A 14506-nucleotide genomic window follows, 5' to 3' on the forward strand; every position below is an offset into this window, starting at 1 on the left:
CGATAACAAAATCGATAAAAAAAGATAAATATCGATAACAAAATCGATAAGAATCCACAACAAAATCGGTAAATATCGATAACAAAATCGATAATAAAATCGGTAAATATTGATAACAAAAATGACAAATATCGACAACAAAACCGATAAAATATCGATTATTTTATCGATAAGTCTCGAGGACCTCGCAAATCTCTAAAATCCCAAAATAGTCCCCAGATTGAGTCTCTGCGTCTCTCTCTATATCCTTTCCTCTTTAATTACCTTTATTTTAATCTTTCTTCCCCTATCTTCATCTTTACTTTTATCGGTATCCTCATCCTCTCTTTGTCTTTACTTTTAAGTTTATCATTTTCTTCAGCTACATATTCCCCTTCACCTTTGCCCTTATATAAGTAGAGTGTTTAAATTTACCTTGGTCTTCGTTTTTACCTTTATCTTTACACTTTCTTTACACATCTTTTTGTTTTTGTCTTTGCCTTTACAATTTTCTTTATCTATGTACGTACTCACCTTTACTTTAATTCTTGTGTTGGTATTTCTAAGTGTTATCCTCTAACCTTTTATTACCAAGTTTTTGTTAAATTCATACCATATGCATACGCACAAGAAGTACTTGTTTCATCCCAAACCATTTCCGTTGCATCATTTTCGTTGCATACACACAAGAAGTACTTGTTTCAGCCCCAACCATTTCCGTTGCACCATTTCCGTGTGCAATTTCCTTTGAATTTGCCAATTTACTCCCAACCAACCAACCGCTGCTAAAGAAGTTTCACTTCAAAAACGTGTTTGTTTCGCAACACTTTAGCTTAACTTTTAAGAATCCGGTTAATCGTTTATGAAGCTTGAATACATTTTCTGCACACACTGCAAGACCAACGATATCGCAAACATGTCGATTGGACGTCTGGATAAAAACTTCCAAATCTCGTGTAGGTATAAGCGAGTCATTTCAGCATGCTACTGTGGCTGCTTTCGTTACTCGCGCGCACTGCCGTGCGCAGTGATAAGCAAGTCATTTAAGCATGCTACTGTGGCTTCTTCCGTCACTCGCGCGCACTGCCGTGCGCTGTGATCTCAAATATGAGGCGAATCGGACCATAAATACTGCGTTTACTAATAACTCGACTGCAGCGCCACCTGGCTGCTGTTTTAATAGTTATTCTGCTATTCGGAAGGTAGACAAACTCAAAAAACCAATTATTATAAAAATTGGTCGTTCTTGAGTTATAAATGGTGTAACTAACACGACTTTGCTTTATGTATATACTAGATCGCCCTCACCCGCTTCGCTGAGTGTATGAAATTTCTACGTGCTTCATTGAGTAAAATTTATTTCAAGAAAACTCAATTAAAAAAGAGGAAGTTTAAAGTTTGTTTAACCATCTTGAAAATATTTTCAAACTAAAACTTTCTTTGTCATACTTTTTCAATTAACGTATCCCCTGAACTGAATTTGAGATTTTAAACAGATGGAAACCTCATACATGTAGTATTGAAATAAAGCCCTTGAAAACCCATTTCGATTGATATATTATAATAAATCATTTAAAATATTGAATGGTTTGAATTTAACCTTTTAAAAAGATGGCAACCTATGTGATACATATTGTGATTAGGGATGTTGCGAATGTGGAATTTTAGACATCCGCGGATGCGAATACGGATGCGGATGTTTAAAAGCTAACATCCGCGGATGCGTATGCGAATGCAGATGTCACGTATTTTTAAGAAATAATTTAGGTGGATAAATTAGGTGATTTAGGTAAAGAAAAAATGGAAAGGTTAATAATTTTTAATAATCTGCCTTATCCTGAGTTTTGCCCGAAAAAAATTCACCCGCAAATTTGTATTCCACTCATAGTAAATATGTACATGAAAACCAAAAGTGAAAAGTGAACCGGTTCGGGGAAAATTAAACTCATGTTAAGACTGAATGTTTTTTTAGTACTTGAATTTAAAAATTGGAACATTGTACTTAATAAAAAGTTTTTGAAGGGTCGTAAATCAAACCTGCACCTCTATATAACTACTCGCTCGATGCGACAAACTTGAAAAACTTGAAACTTGGCAAAATTGTAAATTCTTTTCAATTGACACTGCACCCGCTGAGAGGAATTTCAATTATATTTATTTATTTTTATTGCGGTGCAGTAATTACTTTTTGAGAATTTCAGCGGGGCTGCAAATGTCGGATGTATCCTCCTGACTTGCACCTTCACAATCTAGCATCACGGCACAATCGTGGTTTAAACAACGTTTTTTCCAAAGAATTCTTCATTCTCATTGTAGCGTATTTAATTGTAGAATTGTATTTAAAAGAATTTTATTTTTATATAATCTTAATTTTCATTTAACGTATTTTAAGTTTCAAAGAAGAAAAAATTCTGAAGTAATCAAAAATTTTCTTTTTGATTTACATAAATTGAAAAAGAAATTAATTCAATAATTTCAACAATAACAAAGTACAAAAATGAACAAAGTACAATAGTAAATAATATTAACACTACAATACTCCCCCTTCCAGAGAGTTATTATTATACAAATTGAAGGTAACTTGTTTCTTTTTAGTCGTTGTTGAAACTATATGGTTGTTAGTGTTATGTGGTTCTGTTATTTCAACTATTGCTGGCTTTAGTCTGTCAATCGAAATAATTTTAATTTCATTATTCACATCTACCTTAAAATATTTTTTGTCTTTTTCAATAACTCTGTAAGGCCCTTCATAAGGATGTTGAAGAGAATGCTTGTTAACAATGCGAATAAAAACAAATTTGCAAGTTTGTAAATCTTTTGGAACATAAATTCCTGAATCGGAATTTTTGTGATGTTTTAAATTTGAATTAAAGTTTTTAAAACGTTCCCGTAAACTTCCTAAAATTTCGGCGGAAGTAACATTTTCTGTAGTTGGCACAACAAGTCCTCCAGGTAGACGCAAATTTTGGCCAAAAAGCATTTCAGCTGGAGTGGCTGCAATATCTTCTTTGTACACTGAACGCAAACCAAGAAGAATAATCGGTAGCTCATCGTACCAATCTCTAGTTCCATTCCTAGCCAAAATTGAAGTTTTCAATTGTCTATGGAATCGTTCCACAATACCATTACTTTGAGGATGATAGGAAGAAGTTGTGATATGATGACTACCAAGTAATTTAGTAAGTTCCGAAAATAATTTGGACGTAAATTGAGTACCCTGATCCGTCGTGATTTCTAAAGGCACACCGAAACGCGAAACATATTCATTAAAAAATTTATTTGCAACTGTCTGTGCAGAGATATCCTTTACAGCATATGCTTCCGGCCAACGAGTAAATCTATCCATAATTGTTAAAATGTAGCGGTAACCTCTTGAAACAGGAAGCGGTCCAACAATATCTAAATGTATATGTTCAAATCTGCTCTTCGGAATTGGAATTGTGCTAACAGGAGATTTTGTGTGACGATAAACTTTAGATTTCTGGCAACTTATACATCCTTTTGACCATATGTTTATCTCCTTGTTCATACAAGGCCAATAATACTTCTTCACAATTAATCGGCGTGTAGCCTTGGTACCAGGATGAGCAATTCCATGTAACATATCGAACACTGTCCTGCGCAAATTATTTGGAACTAGGACTTTCTCCTGACACTTCACACCAAATATTAAAATTTAGAATAGGAATTTTAATTAAATTAAGATTTTGAAACGTTTGTCCAGAAATAAGTTTATTAAGTTCACTGTCCTGTTGCTGTTCACTCTGTAAAATTTTGAAATTAAGTTCTGAATTTTTAATCACATCTATTTCAAACGCACGAGATAACGTGTCAGCTACAATGTTGGTCTATCCTTTAATATACTGTATGTCACTAGTAAACTGTGCAATAAACTCAAGATGCCTTGTCTGTCTTGGACTACGCTCAGTTTTGGAATCTAGAACAAAGTCAAGGGTTTGTGGTCAGTAAAAACCGTCTAATAAATACTGAAAATGTTTAATATTCAAATAAATTGCTAAAAGTTCCCTGTCAAAAGCACTATATTTCATTTCTGCTGGAGAGAGTTTCTTTGAAAAGAACGCAAGTGGTTCAGACTTATTATTGAAATGCTGCTGTATGACACCACCAATTGCTGTATTGGATGCATCTACCGTTAAAGACAATTTTGCATCTTTACTAAAATGATTTGGCAAAATCTTAGATGCAAACTTCTCTTTAATGCATTCAAAAGCTTTAATGGATTTGTCATCCCAAACCAAAATTTTGTCTCGCTTTTTACTTGTTTTATTAATTAAATCATATATAACTCCAGTAAACTCAGCTAATTTTGAAATATATCTATGGTAATAGTTAACCATACCAATAAACTTTTGCGCTTGTTTTATTGACTTCGGTCGTTCAAAATTGCGAATCGCTTCTACTCTGTTTACAGAAGGCTGTATCCCTGCCTCAGATAAACAATGTCCTAAAAAATCTATACTTGGAACACCAAAAAATGCATTTGCTTGGTTTGACGTTCAAACCATACTCAGACAAACGTTCGAAAAGTACCCGTAGATCCTTTAAATGTTGTTCTTCACTCTCACTTGCAACCAGTAGATCATCAATATACGCGAAAACAAAATCTAATTTACCTACTACTTCGTTGATGAATCTCTGAAACGTTTGCGCTGAGTTCCTCAGCCCGAAAGGCATTCGGGTGAACTCAAACATACCGAAAGGAGTAGTAATCGCCGTTTTAAAAATGTCTTCTTCTGCCATTGGAATTTGGTGATACGCTCTAACTAAATCTAACTTTGAAAATATATTTTTATTCCTAAGGTTCATATTAAAATCGTGAATATGAGGCAAAGGATAACGATCCGGTACAGTCACATTATTAAGTCTTCTAAAATCACCATTCTTTCTTTGGTACTAAATGATTGGAGATGCCACGGATGAATTTGATGGTCTACAAATCCCTGTTTTTACCAAAAAATCGAATTCAGTTTTAGCTACTTTAAATTTGATAGGATCTAAGCGCCTTGGCTTAGAAAAAGGAAGGTTTCCTTCAGTGACAAGTCTGTGAACCGTTGTATGCTTAACCGGTTTTGAGTAATCTGGCTCAGAAATAAGGGAAGGAAATTCCTTCAATAATTTTGTATATTGATCATCTACTGAAAAAATTTTCGGAAGAGGGACATTGCAAAAGTACGAAATTGTATTAACTGATAGATTTGTTAACGGATCTACTAAACACTTGTTTTTAATATCAATAAGAAGTCCATATTTACACAAAAAATCAGCTCCTATAATCGGCTTCGCAATATCAGCAATCAAAAATGTAAAAAGGAACTCACGCCTTAAACCCAAATTAATATTCAAAAGTTTCTTCCCGTATGTAAAAATAGTTGACCCGTTAGCTGCCGTTAAAATTATATCTGAAGATTTCCTAGTATTCGAAAATTTAGAAACTGGAAGTACCGAAATTTCTGCTCCGCTATCAATTAAAAAATTTATTTTGTTTGTTTTATCAAATATAAAAAGGCGACGTGTGGAAATGTCCAAATTCCCGTTGTTTGTCGCCGCAACAACGGACGACTTTAGTTTGTTGGACTATTATTTTTCGAAAATGCACATGGTTGTTCACATTTTTTAGCCTTGTTTCCAAATTTATAATGATATCTACATAACCAATTCGGATTGTCGCGTGATTTTGATCGATATCTAAAAGGGCTCCTAAAACGATTCCTATTCACTGAACGTGACCTTGAATAATTTTGATTCATTTCCCTCCTCATTTCACATAATTCCAAAGAAAGTTTTTCAAAATTTTTAAAAATAAGAGAAGTAGTGTTAACCAAATTAGCCATGACTGCATTTTCACCTTTTGAATTTTGAAAATCATTAACTGAAGCTATCTCGCTTTTGCTAATAACCTCCCAAACATTATCAGCCAATTTCGTCAATTCACTAATACTGCTTGAATTAGAACTAGCTAAAATCACGCTTAGGTTCTTCGGTAACTTCCTCATCCAAAGTTTCTTAAGAATTTCTTGACTAAAATTGGAACCTGAAAGCAGTACAAGTGACCGATAAAATTCCGAGGGCTTACGATCACCCATTTCAGTATCCGATAAAATTTTGTCTAATTTCGCATTCTCACTTAATGAATGCCTTTCAATTAAAATTTTCTTAAGTGCAGTAAATTTATTATTTTCGGGCGGATTTTGAATAAAGTCTAAAATCGTTATTATAACTTCTTGCGGAAGTGCAGTAATTGTAAGTTCATACTTTGTGGTTTCTTGTGTAATATTTTTGGTACTAAACTGCATTTCCGCATGAATAAACCACGCTTCCGGACAACTTGTCCAGAATTGTGGTAGTTTGACCGATGTAGCACAAGTCTCATTACTATTTCGATCGACATACGGATTTGTTAACTGTTCATTAAACGTACTATTTTGTAAATCAATAAGTTTCATTTAAATTATCTCGTGTAGATGTATGTGTATCATGTTGTGGTGAACGAAATATTTTAATTATTTGAATTTGAGCAAATATCAAAAGACCTCAGAAAAGGGAAGTTAACAATTATATATAAAAAAAAAAAATGTTATATTTAATAAATAACAATTAAACTCTGTATTTAATTATTTTCAACAAAACTAGCGCTAAAGTTATACAATACAGCTCAGCAGTAAAACTAAGATTGTTGTTGATGTTAGCGCTACTGCTGCGGTCGCTGCTGATGCCGCTACTGCTGCGGGCCCTGATGTTGCCGCTGCTCTGTTGGTGTTGTTGCCGTAAATGTTGCTTCTACTTATTACCGGTATTGATAGTTGCGGCTTGTTGCCGTTGTTGTTGCTACGGTTTGTTGACGCTGTCGCTGTTTGCAATTTTTACAATGTTTGAATTGTTGCCTTATGGCAGCGTTATCTTTGTAAATGAATGCCTTGACAAATAGTCGCTGAGGGCGTGCATACAACTTGACACTCAACTTTTCACGACGATGACGGAGGCAGTTGTTTAAACGTAGACACTTGATGGTTTGATTGACTGTTCGTATGATATTAACGCCTCTGATATTTTAAGTGACTTTTTGTTGTTACTTATGCTGCATTTGTGCTCATGTTGCTGCTGTAGATCTTGGTTAAACTGAGACCAATCAGAAGGTACAAAAGATGATAGATTTCAATGAACTTCTTATATTGCTCCTGGCAGGATCGCCAATCGTAGCGTATTTAATTGTAGAATTGTATTTAAAAGAATTTTATTTTTATATAATCTTAATTTTCATTTAACGTATTTTAAGTTTGAAAGAAGAAAAAATTCTGAAGTAATCAAAAATTTTCTTTTTGATTTACATAAATTGAAAAAGAACTTAATTCAATAATTTCAAAAATAACAAAGTACAAAAATGAACAAAGTACAATAGTAAATAGTATTAACACTACACTCATTATTTTTGTTGTTTCGGAATTTGTCACGTCATCAGCGTTTTTCGATTTTAGTTTTTGTAACTCATTTTTAATGCTTTCTTCTGTGACTTGTTAGATATAAGTCTGTGCGCTGGCACAATATTCCAAGGACCGAAATTAACAGTTATTTTTTTTTCAGAGTTCAATTTGGCCTAATATTTTTTATTCCGAAATAAACGTCCTATCTGGATAATAAAGAAACCGCTTATCCAAATTAAACAAATTTGGTATCATATGAAAGAGGACTGAAATAGCTTTTAAACAGAAATGACGAATGAAGGTTTCCACCTCTGTTTATATTTTTTTATAACTTAATACTAAAGAAATTCATGTAAATACATACCTGACCCAATGTTTGCTCTATGGTAATTAATTAACACTTTTTATTGAAATATTTTTCAATGTGAGCCACACATCCTCTTTAGGCATTTCAGTTTTAAAGCCATTTCAGTCCTCTTTGATTGGATACCAAACTTGTTTAATTTGGGTAAGCGGTTTGTTTATTATCCGGAAAGTACATTTATTTCGGAATAAAAAATATTTGGCCAAGTTTAGCTCGTAAAAAAAATTACTGTAATTATCGGTCCCTTCAATATTTGCATTCCGCATTGATTTTTGCGAATGCGAATGTTAAAATTAGTGCGGAAACTCCGCGGTTGCGAATGCGAATGCGAATATTCGCAAACAACCCTGATTGTGATACATATTCAAAACCATTTAGATTCATACCAATCTTCTATTATTATATATATTTTGAAAGCTGTTGTTTATGTGTTCGCAAAGCTCGAAAGCGGCCGAACCGATTTTTTTGAAATTTCAGACCCCTGCCCTAGATGTCCCAAGGATGGTTATAGGCTAAACAAAATTTCGATGTATAAAGGGAGCGTGGCACCTCCCATACAAACCGATTTTTTCATATTGCATATCTCTGGAAGTGTTCATGGTAAAATAGAGAAACTTGGTCCGGCGATATATGAAATCAATCATATACTCATGGAGAAAAATGGGCTATTTGGAAAGAGGGCGTGGCACCGTACAAACACACACATACAATTCCTTTGTATGTGTGTTTTTGAGTGAAATCCTCTTAAATGCCCGGAACGATTTTAACAAAGTTTTTTGTGTGCTTTTGAGTGGCTCTCTGGATAGTGTAGTTTCACAATTTCACTTGCCAGTTGGCGTTGGAGTTAAGTTATGACTAAAAATCGTATTTATGATCCACTTTGGCTAATATTTAATATATGTATTGGTAACGGTAAACGCAATACTACTGCCAAAAAAGGCCTGCCAGGTGGCGCTGGAGTCATTACGAATAATCGCCAAGTTAGAAAAAGTGAATATCAGATTAAATCGATCTGCTGCACCTCTGAGTATATCGAACTCTTGTGTGTTATGATTGGCCCAATGGATGTGTTTTGCCAGTATTATTATGGGTTGAAGCTTCATTCGGAGACACCAGGGTTGAGTTGTGCAGGGGTAAATCTCAAATCACCACCGATAAATCAACCGCCATGACCATTGCGCGCCTTTTACTGTAATAATTAATTTAAAATAATTGAATTTTATTTTTAAAAAGGTGGCAACCCTTGTGAAAGACTTAAAGATTATTCAAAACTTTCAAACTAAAGGTTTCTTAACAATATTTCGTTAGGCAAACATATTTGAATTCTTCAGATAGCTTGCGTATAAATAATTTAAACTTGACTTTTCAAATAGGTGGAAACCCTTTTCAAAATTTATTCGAACTATAGCTTTTCTATGCCTCTTGACATCCATTTTTTAATATACTTTTGAAATAAACAACTTCCTTAATTGAAGTTGAATTTTATTTTTTTAAAAGGTGGCAGCCCTCATCCATGAGTAAATAATGATTTTATATATCTCCATAAAAAGTTTCAGTAATATATCCAAAATATTTCCTGAGTAATGCAGTATGAAAAATTCCGTTTGTATGGGAGGTGCCACGCCCCCTTGTCTAATCGAGATTAAATCTATCCTATATTTTAAGTTGGGCTAAATGACAGCAGTACACAAAATTTCGTGATGATCGGTTGAGTAGTTAAAGGGTGAAAGCGTAGCAAACAAACAAACTCACTTTCGGATTTATAATATTAGTAAGGACATACAGCATCGGTCATATCAATAGCAACCTCATTTCAAAGTGATATTGTTTCCCACTCATGTTTATTTATTTATTTCTAAGAATTTGCAATAAAAATACAGTTCAATTTCTAACAAACCCCATATAAACCCAATTTTAAAACTTCGTAGAAAACTACAAAAAATTCAAAATCTTTTCACCAAAAATCACACTTTTCTCAGAAGTGTTAGATTTTTTTGAGCTCTCAGTTTTATAGCCCCTTCGATTTTAGTCTAATTATATGCTAGTTTGAAGTGGCTAAAAATTACCGTTGATTTTTTAGAATCGATACAAAAACAAATTGTGTTTATTCGTCTTCCATATAACGAAAAATGCGATTATGTATCGATGGCTGAGAGGAAGATCGACCTATCTCGGCAGCCAGTTCGAAAACGCCCGATATCAGAAAACTTTTCAACAACGCCCTATTTCAAAATTTGGCTGAAAAACGCCCTATTTTAGAATTTGATTGAAAAATGCCCTATCTCAGAACTCGGTTCAAAAACACCCTATCTCAGCTGACGATTCAAAAACGCCCTATCTCAGCACATTTTCAATGTATTTTCATTTGAGATAGGGCTTTTTTGAACCGAATAATAATAATAACATACTATATACATATCGAGTTTCAATATAAAAAAATGTATGTACACATCATTAATTGTGTATACATATCTAAGTCAATATATGTATGTGATATGTATGTAGTACATACTATGTACATACAACTACCTATCGTCGTTTAAAGTACAAAACCGTGTATCAATAAAATGCAAAACCCCGTATCAAGATAATGCAAACCCACGTATGTGAGGTTGCATAAATTATTTTCGAGAGAGTAAAAACACTCATACTTCAAAATGGTTATCTTTTTTTAAAAGGCAATCGCATTTTGGCTAGTATATGATCCAAGAACTTGTGTGAGCAAATCCAATTTTTAGCAGCAAATGTCAGTTACGCGTTTTTGCATAATGACGATACGCGGTTTTGTACTTTAAACGACGATATGTACATATATTAACAGGAACACAGCAATCTAATACACGGGTGAAGCAGGAACGCAGCACAGCAGAAACATACAAAAAATCTGCAAATAAATGGCTTTTTAGGTTTTTAACAAACAAAAACCTGGTTTCAACTTACTTCAACGTGTCTAAAAGTGAGAGTACATAACGCCCATTGCGTCGCCGTCACCGTCACCGGCAGTTGTCAAAAACGCTGATTCGGTGTATGTGTATGAAGTAAGTTACATGAACAAGCTGACGGTGACAGTGCCGTACAAATTAGCTCAACTCTCAATTTTGCTTATGCGATTGCGTCAAATGACAACTATTCAGTGTTTTGTTTACATGTTTGAAAGTAAAATTTTCCAGTTTGTGAAAATTTTAATATTTATGGAAAAACGAAATGTAAAAAATAATGGAGGAAAACCCAATAAAAGAAGTGAAAAAGTAAAATGCAAATTTTCCAAAGAGTATCAGCCAGTTAATGATTTTTCGGGCGCAATGTCAAACGAATTGTGTGTAACTTGACTACGGTTGCCAGACGTACTGATTTTATCAGTACAGTACTGATTTTGCAACTCTTGTACTGATTTTATTCATTTTTTCAATCAGTACGCTATTGTCCTGATTTTTAAAAGAATATTGCATAAAAGATATAGAGTTAGATATTCTTTTTAGCGAATTCTTAGTCTTTTAAAGTTTTTGGGTAGTTGAAAAAATTAATTTAAGCCATCAGGAATTATATATAAAGTCCTTAAATAGTGGAAATTTCAAAAAATATATAATTTTGTTTTTTTTTCAATACTACACTCAAACGAAGCAACTGAGAGGATTTTAAGTATAAAGTTTGCTTGCTGGCGCAAAGAAAGCAACCGGCTTCTAATTAAAGTTATTTAAAGTGAACTTCATATTAAAGTAATTTTAAAATGAAATGTATAGAATTATTTGACTACTGAAACACTGAAGATGGAAATGAACTGATTATTACTACTCAAAAATGTCATAAATCTATACTATAATAAAACCGTAGATTGTTTTTCTGTTTGAACTCACTAATCTCCGGAGCTACTGAATGGATTTTCATGGGGCTTTAACTGGTATCTAGACAGTGACCTCGGACGTAACATAGGCTATATTTTATCAAAACTGGAATGTGGACAAAAAAGATATACCAATTTTTGCAAACAAAATTTACTTTGCACCAAATTCTTTTGAATACAATTTTGTTTTTCAACTGCATCAACATATGCCAGTGTTTATTTTTCGTTATTGATATTTTTTTTCAACTGAAATAGTAATTAGTGTCGTTCGTACATATTAAAAACGGTCTTGAACATAGATACATACGAGGTTAAACGTTTATCGCGGAGTTTTGTGTTTTACAAGAGTGGTGTGTTTCTAAGAATCCGTAAGTCAAAAGATAATCGGTAGGTAGAAACTGATTTATTTAAATTTCTTTGTGTTTCGTGTATCACTATGGGATTTTGTACATACAAATTAATTAGATATTTTGAAAACGCTCACATGAAAAGCATGTTTTGTGAATTAAGCGGATATAGTTCGAAGCATTCCCTTGAGTCAAGATTTGACATTTGGAGTTAATTATGTATTTACATTTCTAGCGAATTTCTAATTTGCGGAAGTAAAAGAAATTTATTTAAAAGGAAATAAAGCGTGTGGTTTCAGCATTCACTTATCGAGAAAAACGCTTTTTTAATTTGTGTGAAGTATTGAAATTTTAAAGTAAGAAGAAAATGCATGCGCAAAACGAAAAACAAAATTCAATAAGTGCTTTCCCTATGAGCGAGAGATATGTACATATCAATCAAATATACATTTGGAGTCATAAATTAGTCTTTAAGGAGTCCCATTTCGGAGCCTTTATGCTCATAATGAGCTCATTTAAGAGCCCGAAATTAGTGTGTTTTCCTTCCTCAGAAGGTCGACTTATATGAGCTTAAATTCATACATCAAATGAGCCTCCAAATGAGTCATATTGGGCTCTTATTGGCTTCATAAACGTCTCATTTTGGACTCTTTTTAAAGCAATTTTTGGCCTCATATATGAATCGTTTCAGAGTTTTTTTGAGGCTCTTAAATGTGTCTTATAGTACCCATAAATAACATCATTCGGACTTTTTTTTTATGTTGTCCTTTGAGCCATATTGGCCTTATTTTTCAACTTTTTTTGAACTTCAAATACTATACACATGTACAGTGACGAGCAAAACTGTAACATGGTTTAACACTTTTTGTTTCAGCCACCGCTATATTTCCAAGTTCTAACGACTTTCGTCCTTTTGTTGAATATCCTTGTTGGTACATCCCTACTCCCTCTCTCATAATGATTTGAAGTCAATACAACAACAATAAAAAAACCAGCAGACAAAAATGTAAATTAAGGCAGATGTTACAGTTTTGCACTCATATATTTTTATGAGCTTTTTAACAATTTTCACGAAAAAAAAGGACTACTAACACAATGTTCAGTACTCTTTTGCCTGTTTCAGTTCCTGGATGTGCTTTGGCATACCTTATTTGTATCTTTGTAAAAATTCTGGAGGTATATCCTTAGTTTGCTTTCACAGCTCATGTACTCGATTTTACGGACTTTGATACTTATTAAGCTGTGCTTTTAGTTGATTTCGCAAATTCTCGATGAGATTCATATACGCGGTTTGTGGAGGTCATTTCAAATTAGCAAATTTTTGCTTTTGTATCCAGTCTTTGCGAACAAATGCAGTATGTTTTGCGTGATTTTTCAGCAGAAACTCTCATTTTTCGACCACATCTTGCTAATTTTGTTGAAATATGAACAGATACTGTTCCTTACGCATAATGCGTACTAACGGACCAACAAAATTTTTGAAATACAACCCCAAACAATTAAGATCCTACCACTGTGATTCTCAGTTTGCAGTACATGATGCGCTTAGGCTTAATTTGGGTTTTTGATCCAATACCATGCCCGGCCATCTGATTGAAAGCGATTAATTTAGTCTTGTCAGACCAAATAACCTTCAGTTGAAACTTAAAAATATGTTTTTTATTGCATTCTGAACGGCCTAATATATCCCAATAGGCAACGGTTCGGTTTTCGTGCGATGCAGCGAAATGCTGCCACACTCGCACATGTATTATGATCAAATTTGCTTTTTTCTTCTTTATGGTGCCTTTGCGCTCAATTTGGCAATTCTTCGCCCCGCGGTCTATTGATTTGCATTAAAGTTTAATACCTTAAGCGCTTCTGTAATAGTGGCTGCATCGCTACTTGCTTCTAAGTTCACAAGATATCGTACCGTAATATGTTTTAACAGACTTCCTTTGTCCTTGGGAACACTTTAGGCTATATTTTTTCTAAGTCTTAACATTTTTAAGCAGAAAATTCCAAAATTTTTTGCCACTTTTCGTGCGGTTCCGCCTTTCCGCAGTAAATCTATTATTTGCGTTTATGGTTCCTGATTAACTATGTTATTTACTGGTGATCACTTCTTCAATAAATAACAATATAGAAAAAAGTCATCTGACTTCCAACTAAGTAAAAGATAACTGTCAAATGCAAAACTGAGAGTGAGTGCAAAACTGTAACATCTGCCTTAATTTACATTTTTGTCTGCTGGTTTTTTTATTGTTGTTGTATTGACTTCAAATCATTATGAGAGAGGGAGTAGGGATGTACCCACAAGAATATTCAACAAAAGGATGAAAGTCGTTAGAACTTGGAAATATAGCGGTGGCTGAAACAAAAAGGGTTAAACCATGTTACAGTTATGCTCGTCAGTGTATGTATACATACCTCAGTTCATATAAACATTCCAACATACATTTAATAGCAGCAGCTGCAGCTAAATTTTGTATATTTTTTGTTTTCTAAATATATTCAATTTCTGTATAAAAAAGTTTAGATATAAATTTCGAATCTT

Source organism: Rhagoletis pomonella, unplaced genomic scaffold (genome assembly GCF_013731165.1).
Source record: "Rhagoletis pomonella isolate Grant_MI unplaced genomic scaffold, Rhpom_1.0 Rhpom_scaffold_00259, whole genome shotgun sequence".
Classification (NCBI taxonomy): Eukaryota; Metazoa; Arthropoda; class Insecta; order Diptera; family Tephritidae; genus Rhagoletis; species Rhagoletis pomonella.